We start from the raw sequence: 14,736 nt of genomic DNA, 5'->3' as shown, positions 1-14,736 counted from the left end.
TTGGTCAAAATACCACAAGGATCATTTAAAACAGCACCCTTTTTACCCTGTCTAAAAACAGCCCTCCTCAGATTGACCTGTTTTGAGTATATATTAATATTTCATTAATGTGTTTATTGACATGCAATAAACCAATCAAAGTTCCACCCCTCATTCCCTTTAAAAGCCATGTGCGCTTATACTTTGCCAAGTTGCTTCTCTGCAGTGGAATTGGATCCACATGCGCAAAGTGAACAACACAACATGATGCTCTGTGTGTTGTGCGTCGAGCACTCGCCTTTACCAAGTTGCTCATGTGCCATGACAATGGAATCCTGCGGCACTCACATTAGACCACTCTTTTGCTGTTCAAAAGACCAGCACACCAAAGGGTGCTCAGATAGACACAAGTAAGTATGTAAACAACGTGGAAGCTGCGTGAAAATCAAAACTGCGTCGGTCTTAAACTGGGTAAGTTGCTTCTGTTGCGCGTTTGGATCGATGCACTTGCGTTTGCGTCTACTGCAAGAGCTGTTATGTATTCATTGGTCAAATTTGATCTGTCTTCGCATAAATTAAAAGATGCAGATTACTTTTTTATTGGTCAGGGAAATGTTAATATAACAAATTATTATAGTTCGATGCCTTAGTTATATTATTGATATATATTAATTTATTGTTTGTTCAGTTGATATTTTGTTATTTATGATAGTTTGGCAACATTGATCTCCATCTATAATTCCCAGAACAACACAGTTATACAGTTGTTTTTTTTGCGTTTAAAGAAAAAAATATTTACAAATGTGTTCCTTTGTATTCAGTGAGCAAAAAATATGTTTTACATCTCAAATTCAAACTCTGTCAAATTTGAAGCAAACACAACAGAAGGGTTAAACTGCAGTGTCTGCTTACAAGCTGTGGAAATAATCAACCCAGCTTCTGCCAACAGACAAACACGTCTAAATCAATTAAGCCCCACTGAAGTAATTTAGGAAGGTGAATAAGAGAGAGAAGGTTTCATTAATGTCTGCGTGTGCACGCTTGTGTGTATTTGCGTGTGTGTGTGTGTTTGTGTGTGTGTGTGTGTGTGTGTGTTTGTGATTTATTGCCTTTGCATCAATCTGGAGGATTATGAAAAGAGTCAAGCTCATGGACGGATGAGCACAGACTGTTTATAAAGACTCACAATTTTTTCCCCTTTCCTCGTCCCACTATCCAAAGTGGGACGCCAAAGTATGCCAGACACCAATAATGCCATTGGAATGCCAAGGACATCATTGGAAAGTCTGTGTGGTGCAGATCAGAAGATGGATCCCTTGTCTTGGGGTTCCGCGGAGACACAGGCTTGACCAATGACGAGTAAGTCAAGGCTGTCAATCAAGATGTTTTACCAATGTTTTTAAAACATCAAATAAGTTACGAAAACCAAATTTACTACAACAGTGAGCACTTACATCAGTGTGATGAGAACTACCTGAAATGATTGAAACTGTCTCTTAGAAAAAAAATTGTGTACTTACTTTGACTACTCAGTCTAGCTTATGTCCCGTGCACTAACATGAAGGAGGTAGGATTAATGATTAATGCAACCAGCCACTAGGCGGAGACTGAGACACTTAGGCTTCACTTTTGGGGAGTGGTTATGTCATCCGTCTTTTTATACCTATGGTACAAATTAGCATCTGCTCAACTTCTGCTGTTTGTGTAATCCACGGGACTCAATTGAACCACTATGCAGTTCAGCTTTTTATGATGTCCTCCCATTCAAAGTGAATGCGCTGTGTGAGTCAAGCTTAAGGGTACGTTGTCTCTGCGTTTTAGGATATATGTACAGTTTGTACTATTTGAAAATTGAACTGTTATCATGTTGAGAGGTTCCCTTCCACTGTGGCCTTTTTATTTATGTTCTATGTGCATAAGTGATTTGTATTTTCATTAAAAGCAAAAACTCAAATAAATGGCATCTGTTAATGAAAATGTTTACCCTGATATAAAGTGGGAGATAAATGAGCTACAGAAACCGATTTAGTGAAATTTTTATATAATCAAAAGTCAAAGCAATATTATTTTTCATTTTCATTTATTTATGTTCCTGAAAGGAGCACCAGAATTTTTTCTTGATGTGATGATTTCATTGCTCACTGTGCACCTGGCATTATATTTGCTATTCATTTATTTCACAAAGAGCCAAGAGCAAGAGCTGAAATCTTAGAATAGCTTTGGTGAGCGCACAGAAGCAATCTGAGCTTGAGGAGACCGACGGAATGGAGCACAGGAAATCTGTACAGCAACAGTGCATCTGATGATTGAAAGTTTCAAGCTGGAGCGGAGGAAATTTGAATAAACATATTGAGAGCGGTCTGGATTTTAGGGGAAAAAAACTCAAAAGAAAAAACTATTGAATAACTATAATGGTTCTCAGTGGCACACATACCTCTGCCAAGGTCCAACAGTCCCCTTATAAAACCATATTTTTATTTACTGGATCCAGATTTTTATTTTGATCTGCAACAAATTTCAAACACATTCAGTGCCATACAAGATCCATGAATTAATCGGACAAATCAACAAAACAGCAAGTTTAGAGGTAAACCAAAGTTTTTGCGTAATTTAGTTACAAACCAGAGTGCCAATCAGTAGAACATACCTCTGCAAATTGGCCTAACAGTCCCCTTATATGCAATCAAGCTGTACCATATATCTCAGTTATTCATAAGGAATCAATTGCAATCAGGAAACAGTCACACAAAAAAAACACACCCTATCTCCCAATATTAGACAGATTGATAAACATTTCTTTAAGCACCAACATATAAAGAGTTCTTCCCAAGTTTCATGTAAATCCATCCAGTAGTTTTTGCATTAATTTCTTACAAACATAACCTTGTTGGCGGAGGTTAAGACAGGAAACTATACTTTTAGATTTTTCCCATTAGCCACTGTAGAGCATTACACATTAAATGTCTTAACAGATCGCATCTCCTCTCTGCTGTCCGCCCGTAGAATTGATCAAGATGAAGCAGAAGTTCAGCCAAACAGCAATTGAAACATGCTCTCCTGGGACGGACAAAGTCTGATCGATCCTTGACCTTTTCCACTTGGTCATCAACACTTATCTGATAGCTCTGGTGACCCCCCCTGGGAAATGAAATGCTTTGCCGATATACCACCGGTGCTGAAATTCAGATGGGTCATTAGGCACTTTGGATCCATCACCCTAACACATCCTGTGTCTGCCCCCTCCTCCACCAACAACCCCGCCCCTTTGATGATTCTCCCATTGAACTGCTGCCTTGACCACAGCAGCCACATCAGCCGCTGACCTCGACTGGCTTTCCAGAGAATGCTCTCCTGAATCTCATCCTGCCATTACAACATAACTGAGCTCGCTGTATGACCAGCAAGTCTCTTTTTAATCACTGAAGGGTTTCCCTCACTACGTAACAGTTTTCAATTGCTTTATGTTCGGCGCAGCTCCCAGGGCGCAGCCCTTTCCCGGATATACTGTTTAAATTCTTAATCACAGCAAAGAAAATGTGTTATTTTTTTCTTTGCTGAATAATTATGTTGTTGTGAATTTCACCTTCTCTTCACTTTTCATTTCTTTTTTGTCGTGTTAGATAATTTGCCCCTCACCTCAGAGAAGTAATAGAGTTGACATTTAGTATTAGCCAGTAATCAGAATGTTAATCCCCGATTCGTAGTGATGACTAGAAAAAGAAGACTTGGACTGTCAATCTTTCGCTCAGTCTGGGAGGTAGAAGTTTAAAATTTGAGAGAAACAAGAATAGGATCACTTCAAGTGCCACTGACTTGTGGATAGACCCCTGAGCAAGGCACTCGCTTCGGAGTTCACCACATGCTGAGGAGGTTTTCAGGGGGCTCCCATTAGATAAGCAACATTTAAAGAGTCTGAATGTAGCAAGCAGTAGGTTCAGTGGATTGTCCTTTTTCAGCATTGTTAGAAATCTCAGTTCTTTGCGTTTAGACTGTAAAATATTGTGTCAGTTCAAACATTCCATTTTGAACAATTTTCCCTAGGGGCTGCTGTGGCTCAGGAGGTAGAGCGGGTCGTACACTGAGTAGAAGTCCTTGGGGCAAGACACTGAGCCCTAAATTGCCACTGATGGCTTTACCAGCGATGTATGAATGGTGTTTGATAGAAAAAGATCTGTGTGTAGAAGACCAATATTATGTGTGTGTGAGTTGGTGAATGTGACTTGAACTTTAAAGCACTTTCAGTTGTTGTTAAGACTGGAAAAGCGCTATGTAAATACAGACCATTTACCATCCAGCAAGAGCTCAAACTAGGAAAATAAATGTGTCGTAGTTTACACTAATCGTAGCAGATCTTTGTTTGGTATAAGGAAGTATAAATTAACCCTAAAAGCCTTTTCTCTGTTAACGTAAAAGTAAAAAACACCATTTTCAAAATATAAAAGGCACTAAACAGGATCATTGAACGCATATTTGTTTTTTTAAAATGAGAAAAATTAGAACAACCAGCTGGAAGTAATGTTACCGTAATTAAAGAGCCTGCCAGAGCCGATAAAGTCTGCTGGCGGCAGTTGTCATTTTCGTTCAGCAAAATGGACTATTCCTCAGATGAAGGGCTCATCGTTTAAAAATTTAAATGTGCCGCAAAAACAGAAATCTGGATGAGGGTATCACAGTGGCTGAAATGAGGATGCTGAGGTGTAGTTTGCTGCTGCTTACAAACTTCTGCATCAATAGAGTATGCAGCAGGGAGTAAGAAAAAGAGGTATTATAAATTAGACACTTAAAAATGAATGTACTGCGTCCCCGCGTCTATATTTAAGTTCAGACGACCACATTTTTCTTTTTCTTGCTCCCCTGAGGAAATGAGAAGTCTTGTTGCTGAGACTTGGTAACCTACTGCATCTGCCAGGTACTCTGAAACCAAAACAAAACATTTACGCTTCACTGCAATGCCAGGTCAATTAACTTTCCATTCACACCAGAAGAGGGAACGTGTTATTCAGTGGTGAAGAGCAGTTTCTTTTTAGCTCCTCCAAAAGAGGTCTGAACTCGGATTAAAGTAAAAAAAAAAAGATTTAATTGCAGGAAAAGCCTTTTTTATACTTATCGTGACTTTTAGGCTGCTTTCATGTCTAGAATTGTGTGCCTGAGCGTTTCTCAATGACCAGCCACTGGAACTGAGCTCCTGACAGTACGTTCAGGGCAGCAGCCTCTTTCTCATCTCATAATTTTTTTTCAAAACAATGTGAAATGAATTATGAGATGTATTAGTTCAGAAACTAGGCACATGTTTCACTATGTTATTAGAATTTTATTTTCACATTTAATGTTTGTTCTTACAGACAGCGATAAAGTCTGGATGTCTCACAAGGCAGTGCATGGCTCTGACAAACATATGCTTGGTATAGGTTAAAGGAATAGTTCACCCAAAAATTATAATGCACTCATTATCTACTCACCCCTATGTGGATGGAGGGGTGGGTGTTTGAGTCCACAAGGCACTTCTGGAGCTTCAGGGGTAAACAGAGAAACAGACGAATCGAATACAGCTGAAGATATTAGGGGCTTATCTTCAGACGTAAAAAAACTAAACAAAAAATTAAAAATGCCTCCATATTGCTCCTGTGGTGTCTTGCAAGTGTTCTCAAGCCCCACCATCCATATTCAACTCGAAACAGGGTAATTTAATCCATTTAAGCCTTAATGTCTGCTGGTATCTTCCCAACGAGGTGCATTCAGGGACCGTCAAAACTGCTAATGTCTGCTAGCTTAGTCACGAGAGACATTTCTGCGAGATTCTCATTAGTTACCTTGAGAGTTTACCATTGTTAATTTGTGTCACCTCACTTTCATAATGATCAGGTTTTTTCAATTCATATAACATAATACATCTCTGTCGTAGTGTTTTGCTCCAATGCTTCTATGTGGAGATGCATGTGTGCAGTGGTCTTTGCCCAACTGTTGCTATTTTTGTCATCCTCAACAAGCAGGAGTTGTGTAAAGAACCTTCCCTCTCGATCATTCAAGAGCACATGGGAGCATACTGCATGCAAGTTCACTGGGTAGTTGCAATTATCAATCCTCTTCTGCCTTTTATCCTCTGTTAAGCCATTAAAAGTACATTTTGACATGTGTTAAAGGTACTTGTGCAATGTGCCTTAGAACACGTCACTTGACCAATTAAATTTCATTTTATGGGGCGTAAACACAGTTTAAATAAAATTGCATTACATGCAGGAGTTCTCTTTGTCTTGTAATGCTGACAGGTAGTGAACTTTGACTTTAAGATCAATCCATGGTCATTCTTTGTTTTCCTGTAATGAGGCTGAGGTGTTGATCCATAACTGCTGATGTGTGTTTGCTCTGTAGATGTTAGAATGGGGTTGGAAAGCATTGCTGAGGAGAGGAATGTCGCCAAGGAAGAGCAGTGGCTCTACCCTGACCCTACTCTGGATGACCAAACTCAATAACCTATCCCTAAGGTTAAACCCAGCTTCTCAAAGGAGGAAACTCATTTTCGGAGGCTTTTGATCTTATTCCCTCTGTCACACCAAGTGCATGACAGTAGGTGAAGGCCAGAGCTTAGATTGAAAGGATTTGCATAGCAGCTCAGCCCATAGACTGATACAACTCCCGCATTACTGCTGATGCTGCACTGCTCCCTTTGTCCAGCTCCGACTCCATCTTCCCCTCACTCTTGAAGAAGATGTCGAAAGACATGTGGCAGCACCTCACCTCCAACTTGAAGAGACCAATCCACTGTTTTCTAGCAATGATGTCCTTGAACTTGGAGGTGAAGATTTTCATCACAACCAATTCAAAAACGTTTCTTCCTCACATAAAAGAGGTGTGTAAGCCACATAAGCTTAACATTGTCAAAAGCCTTCAGCATTTCAGGGTAAATCTCATCAACACAAGGCGCCTTGGCACTTAAATGCCTATGAGGGACCAGCGACCAGGATTATTTCCAACAACTGGATTATTACCTTGGTGAAATTTTTGTGGATAACCGTGGGACCAGGAACCTTTTTCTGGGTGGTGAGAGGTTGTGGACAGCGTGTATTATTTTATATTTCTGGCTTTGGCAATCTCACCACGCCACACACCTTAAACTTTGTTTGGGGACATTTTGGGGTTCTGGGACTAAGTTGCAAAAACTATTCATTTGATGAACTGATGAATTATATGAACGGGGAGGTTTGGGGGAGAGGTGTTGTTTGTATGTGAACTTTTTGTAGCGGAGGTGTTTTGTTCACGTTCCGTTCTTTGTTGCAGGTGGACGTCCAGGTGGGATGAGTGTTTAGTTAATTTTCTTGGAAATACACACTAATAATTGAAACTTGTATGAATCAACATTGGCTTGCCTTACATCTGTTTTATTTATGATGATTTACATGCAGTACTCTTATTCATATGCAAATGTGTGCCTGGGAAATACCTGTTTTCAATTTCTACACCATGAAAAAACATTCGAGAACCACTAAGCTATGTTGACATTTTAAAGATCCCTCATTTTCACCAACCTGAAGAGTTTCTTACATTCTGTTTCATCTTCTGCCTCATCCATTTTCCGTTTGAAGAAGCTTCTTATATCCACAACCTTTTTGGATGTAGTCTTACCTCAGTGATTAGCCTGCTAGCTACCAGTAGATGCCAACCAGTGAGTTCTTTCTCTCCCAAACTCCCACAAAATATAAGGATACCAAGTAGTGGGGAGTAGATACATTGCTTGAATGACACACAGAAGACCAATAATAATGTGTTTTGATCAATAATATACGCTTGAGAGCTTTAATGCAATCTTAGAAATACAGATGAACAGATCCAGGTTTTATTTCTGTAAAATTATAGTTTATATATTTTTAAGATCCAGGGCTTTGCATCAATCCAATGGAGCTCTAGCCTCAAATGCCCTGGTTTAACAAAGCCTTTGAGTATGCATATTGCAGTTTGTCCCTTCAAGGGCTATTTACGTGCCAGGACAGAAAATCCACTAGAAGTGAGGCTTTTCATAAGGACATTTTCTAATATTTCCTTCACGAGAATTCTTAGAACTCTAATACATTTCCTACCAAGCTGATTAACCCCAGCTTCAATAACATCTGAATCATACCAAGCATCTCAGGGAAATTGGACAGTCTTTAAGGATTCAAGCCTGCATGGCAGCTTTATTAACAAGCAACAGAGAATTTAAAGTGGGTAGGTTTTCAGCCACACACAGCAGCAATTTTGTTCATTATAGCAAACAGGGATAGATCAAAAGGAGGTATTTAAGCTTTTCTCAACTGATCCTTACACAGTGGTTTCTGCTACAGAAACATTTTGAAGCAGTAACCGCTGCTTCAAGATTGCGGCAGACACACATTAAATGCATCTCACTTGCAGGCCTGCGTTTACTTTACACGTTAGCAATAAACAGCAACACTAATCAGAAGTTATCCAAGAATATAGTACATATATGTTTATGAGACACTTTTCAAAAACACGAAAAAGGTCCTGACATTTCTCACACACAACATGAGACTTAACGTGCACAGCCAGGACTTCAGTGTTTAAGTGACCCAGAATTATTACATTACATTTAATTTGGCAGAAGCTTTATCCAAAGCGACTTACAATAAGTGTATTCAACATCTATGAGGGGCAATTGAGGGGTTCAGTATCTTGCCCATGGACACTTTGGCATGCAGATGGGGAAGACTGATGATTGAAGTGCAGACCTTCTAGTTGGAGGACGACCACTCTTACCCCTCAGATGATGACCTAACAGGTTTTTTTAAATCTATGAAATTTTTGCAGAAGAAACTAATTTTTCTTGTATTCTGATGCTTAGGTGCAGCACACAAGCCTTAATGCATTGATGTGGAGAGCGTCAAAATTATCTTAACAACTACATCACTAATGATTTTATTTTAATTAGTAAAAAACATCCTGAAACAAACACTGATAATATATATATATATATATACATATATATTATTGTCCTCTGTGTCTTGAGTCCAAATCTGCCTCAAGTGCTGCTTTAACTTCAGAGTTTAATTTGGCTGATTTATTCAAGGAGAGCACTGTAACAACCAGCAATCACACATCATTTCTCTCTGTGAAAACACTCTTGGGTGTATTGTGATGTTTCTTCATTCTTCAGCTCTGTTGTAATGAGCCGTGTTGTTCCGTAGCTGCTGATGTTTGTTTCCTGTGTAGATCTTGTTGATTTAGGGCTTGAAGAACAAGAGCAGGCGGCTCGGCCTCGAGAGGGTAGAAATTCAGCCATAGGCAATTAACTTTGCTCTGAAGTCTCTCATTGAATGAAGCCTTTCTGAATGTGTCCTTCAGTAATATCCACTGGGACATCCACCCATATTTTCAAGAATCCCAGCAAAGCTAATTTTTTCATTTCAGTTTTAGTGACTCACCAAAACCTCTTCAAAATACTTCCAGAAATTAGAGAAGAGAGAGACGGTTAAAAAAGGTTTCCTCTGAGCCTCAATCACATATCTTGTGCTGAATAACTGTAACACAACTGTGACGCCTCTCAGACTGGAGCAGGCACTGCTCAGAGCTGACAGAATACTGTGACCCCCTATGAAACATAACACAACTTGAATGGAGTTTTTGTGTTAGAATGGTTAGCGCTGCTTTTGGTTAAAATGCATTTATTTACTATTATTCATTCCTTCCATAAGATTACAATAGTGAGAGTGATTGTGGTTGGCTTTTGCTACGTTGGTAGAGGGGACTGTCCACCAGAAGGTTGGTGGCTCAATACCCAGCTCTTTCAGTGTGCATTATGAAGTGTCCCTGTATTATATGTGATACAAGTGAAATATAAGTGATATTAAATGAATATTTACATAAATATGTAAAAGGGAAACTATATTCACAAAAGATATCACATTTTAGATATATATTTTGGGCTCCATTTCTTTCTGCCCCTGTACAAAATGCACTGTGTTTTTATGATGTAAACCATGAACTCTGTTACTCATGCTGGACTCATGCCGATGTTGGAACAGCCAATGTGATCCGTCATGTCGACCCCCTTCAATTGAAAAGTTGGAGCTTTCTGGAAACCGCTTCATCGGCGGCGGAGCAGATGGAGAAATGAGGAGGTAAATGTCGAGTGACATTAGCTCCAGCCTTCACCCTTTTGGAAAAAGAAATGACATAAGCAGAGCTGGATCTGTAGAGTGCCTGGGTTTCTGCCATAACATATGGTCAGTGTTCCCGGTCTCCCATTGTATGCCAAGACTAACCAGTAAGAGCTCTGAGACAAAAGCAAGTTTGAGTTTTTGTCATTTCGTCAATACCTATGGGGAAAATGTTCAGTCTGGTGCAAATTAGCTTCTTGATATTAAAACGCAGGAAACTGTAAGGCTGAGGAAATGACAACCTCCAGAGAGTAACCGATGTCTCACCTCTGCTGCAGCTATGGGCCTGTTCTGCTTCTCCAGGGTCACGTCCAAATCACGACCCATTTTTATTGTTGCTGCTGAGATTTTGTGTGGATGTAGATAACATAATAAAACTGGGATGTTATGAGTGGCAAAGGAAAATATATCCACTTCTGTGCAAACTCATTAATCAGCATTACTAGTAGGCTGCAGCTGAATGTCAAAGCATCTTGGTCAGGTCGACACGCCCTTTGGTTTATTGACGATTGTGGTGCCAAGCTGACATCTGTTCTTAAATTGATTGGCATCAAATGTGATGCTGTTTTCAAAGGACATTAAATTAGGGTTGGGGTAACTCAGATTGTGAGGCCATGCAATATAAATAAAGGTGACAGTGATGTTGAAATGGACAGTTTCTGCTTCTTGTTCAGAAATCAGAGGAGAAAATCTTATAATATCTTCAGATTCCTTTCCAAAACATTTTTTTTAACCAAATTGTGAGATTAGATTTGTTGAGCTCTGCAGGATTAAGATTTATAGATTTTTACCCCATAAATTAATATTAAGTCTGGTATCTGGAACAGTGAGGAGGCTTGTGTTTGACTACAAAGGAAAAGTGTTGAGATCGTGCAGGCTGCAACCTGAAGCAGGGTGGAGTGGGAGAGAAACTGTCTCCACTGCAGTAGCTCACAGGTGTATGTGAAGGAGATAAGTGGGGAGGCACGGAGGAGAACAAAATAGAATATCAATCTAAACGTCCAAGCACATGTTCTGCTCTGTTTATATATATATATATATATATGTTTTTTCTTTCTATCAACCTGTTGACTGCAATGCAGCTCGGTGTGACTAATTGTGTAGCTTGCATAGAGACTATAATTGTTTGAGAGACGCTGTGTATTTATAGCTTCAGTATTGATGCACAGAGACACCTTGACTTTCACTTTTCTCCCTAGTTCATCATTTTGACTTTTATAATGACCAATATTATTTTTTTTAGATTAGATTCAACTTTATTGTCATTGCACAGTACAAGTACATATACAACGAAATTCGGTTTAGCATCTAACCAGAAGTGCAAAAAAATGGCAGTTAAAGTGCAGTGATGGAATATGTAAATAAATATGAAGTACAGTTAGACTTATACATGGAATATAAATGGAAATATAAATGGAATATGAACAGTATTAAGAGGTAAGGTATGATATAAGAATGATGAATACACTAAGAGCAAGATAAATATGTAAAAGTATGAATACACTATAGGTGGGATAATACAGTAGGAATTAGTTAAGTGCAAATGTAAAATGTTCTACAATTCTTTTTGGCCTTGAACACGTCTCACCATGAAAACGCAAAAATAATTTGATCAGAGATTCTAATAATTGGAAATTTAGTAGAATAATGGGCATAATGCTGGAACATGTTTGTATTCTCCTAAATGACATGTGCTAGTAAGCCCGGTCAGATACAACAAACACTTCTAATGAGCATATTTGAGGCAGCGTGTACGTGGATAACAAATTAAAATAATTATCACTCCAATAATTCTGTATAAGGCTACGATTTCTGCCCCATCTGTCGGGAGTTCATTCATGAAAATGGTATCGAAAGTTCGGAGATTGAAGTCTCACAGACTCGTTGAGGAAACTTCAGACTTTTTGGCAGCATCAAAAGGGAAATTAAGAGACAGCCAAAAAGAGAGCTGTTAACGCTGTGACACCTGTAAGTTGCACAGTCACCCGAAATATAGAAGAGATGGTTAAATGATCATCGGGCGGCTGTGGCTGAGGGGTAGAGTGGTCGTCCTCCAACCTGAAGGTTGGGGGTTCGATCCCCAGTCTGAACAATCTGCATGCCGAAGTGTGCTTGGGCAAGATGCTGAACCCTGAATGGCCCCCATAGAATAACAAAGTGCTGGGATAGATGCACTGTATGAATATGTGTGTGATTGGGTGAATGTGAAACGGTCATCAAGACTAGAAAAGCGCTATATAAGCACAAATCCAAATTCATCATAGCAAGGTGGCTGATTACTGCAGAAGGTGGATATTTAGAGGTGATGTTACACCGACATGTTTCCTATTTGCATTGCATCATTAAATAATATGTAGCATGCTTAAAAAAATATAACAAAACACATTATAGATCAGATCAATTTCCCTTGCAGCTACTGGCATGTAGAGCAGCCACCATTGGTGTCATGACAATGACAACACAATACCAACTGTGTGCCCTGCAAAAAGGGTGCATTTGACGCTTGGTGTATTGAAACTCTTTTCTTGGCTGATGATCGACCTCCTGTTAGGTGGTGGTTGTACCTACAGCCTGAGAGGAAGAAGAAGGAGGAACTACAAAGAGCTGAGACAAAATACTTTGACCTCCTCTGCCGAATGAAAAGATGGTTTATTCTATAATACTGTGGCAGCAGCGGATAATGCTGCTTTTAGTTAATATGCATACACAATAAATAGCCATTCATTTCCATTATTCCTTTATTCATAAAAGAGACAGAGAGGGTGGTCCACTTAAAAAGAAAGTCCGAGGTTCAATCAATAGCAAGATACTGAATCCCTAATTGCACCAGCAAATTAATGGCATGCGATGGAAATATGCGTGAATGGATGGATTTTACTTTAAAGTGCTTTAAGTTGTCAATAAGTGTGGAAAAGCATTATTTAAAGACAGTCCATTTATCATTTTGTGGAAAGCACAATGTTAGAAATTTCATAAGAATGTGCCAGTTAAAATGTACATGAATGTGTTAAAAGCAGGAAACTGCATGCACATAAGCTTTATCATTTTAGATATATTTTTTGCAGCTGTTTTTTTCTTCCTCTTTACAAGATGCACACAGTTGTATGTGACGTAAACCATAAACTCTGATTATGTTACTCCCGTTGGCCGATGTTGAAATGGCCAATGGGATCCTTCATGTCAACGGATAACTGTTCCAACTTAATGAAATATACTATAAATTAGAGAACTTGATCTGAAAGGAATTACAAGAAAATTGGAAGTGTTTTGTTTAAAATGCACAGATCTTGTTCCAAAACAGCCTCTAGAAGTTGTCTGCTCAACACTTGACTGGAGTGAGGGCTTGGTGTGAACAAAATGTCTGTGTGGAGAGCAGAGTCGTATTATGGCAGCCTGTCCACTTACTGCTGAGTCAGTCAGCTGTTTTCTGTTGCGCATACAAAGGGGAAACCAGCAGTGTGTTTCTGTTTGTGATACACCTGAGGGCAACACATGGTAAAGCCTTGATTTGTGTGTGGAACTACATGACTTTGCTGGTAGAAGAGATGGAGGAAAATACAAAGTCCATAGAGAGAGTGTGTAATGGGAATTCATTTGGACAAATAAGCAGGTTGCTCTAATCAGAGACAATAACACAGGTGTCTTGATTTGGTTGGTTTGGTTGGTTTAACTCTTACGGCCAAGAGCAATTATGGTGTCTTTTTTTTGTTGTTGGTGGGGGGAGTGTCTCTTATGTGATCAAGGATGACTGAGGTGGTCAGTGTTTTACCCCCTGAAAGAAATCTGTCTGCTGTTGGGAAGAGATGCAGCCTGGAGAAATGTGCACTGTTGCAATTTGCCAATTTAAAAGTGCAGCCGTACGACCTCTAGAAGCCAGCTGTTACATTTGCTGGTGGAAAACAAATTTAATGCTGGGTTTGTATTGATGCGAGGGGAAAACAGCATTCCTGCTGCTGATACCTGTGGCGTTGGCTTTTATTTATTCTTCCCTGTCAGATTTCCACTCACTGGTAGCCCCACTGATGTACTGAACCTGATCAGCTTTCATTTTGCTTTAAATACCAATACCGCCCCCACTACAACTGTGATTAGTGAGAACAGCAACGATGACAAACACATATTCTTACTGAACTGGACCTACAGAATATCCGTTTTGTTGCTGTCCACGATCAGCTGCCCCACCGCTCATGATTCACCATCACAATCTCTGATTGACGATCCATTTTCATGGTCCATGATGTGGTTACAGCAGCGATCCTGGAGCTGCAAACCATAAAGCACAAGGATTCCGGGGTAGATGTCAAGTCAGTGACAAGTATTGATGAGACATTAATTGGATAAAGAGGGAGAGGAGGAAAGAGAAGCTCCATGTGTCATGTGGCCCCAAATTTTTCAGACCTACAGCAGCATAACATAAGCTTTATCAAAAAGTAAGGTTTTAAGCCAACTTTTAAACGTAGAGATGGTGTCTGCCTCCCTGATTGAAACAGGGAGATGATTCCACAGGAGACAAGTTTGATAGCTGAAAGCTCTCTTTCTGTTGTACTTTTAGACACAAGGGTTGATAAGTAAGACTGAATTCTGGGAGCAAAGTAACTTTGTTTCTTTG

Source organism: Platichthys flesus, chromosome 17, assembly GCF_949316205.1.
Source record: "Platichthys flesus chromosome 17, fPlaFle2.1, whole genome shotgun sequence".
Lineage (NCBI taxonomy): Eukaryota > Metazoa > Chordata > Actinopteri > Pleuronectiformes > Pleuronectidae > Platichthys > Platichthys flesus.
Note: the sequence above shows the minus strand (reverse complement) of the source record.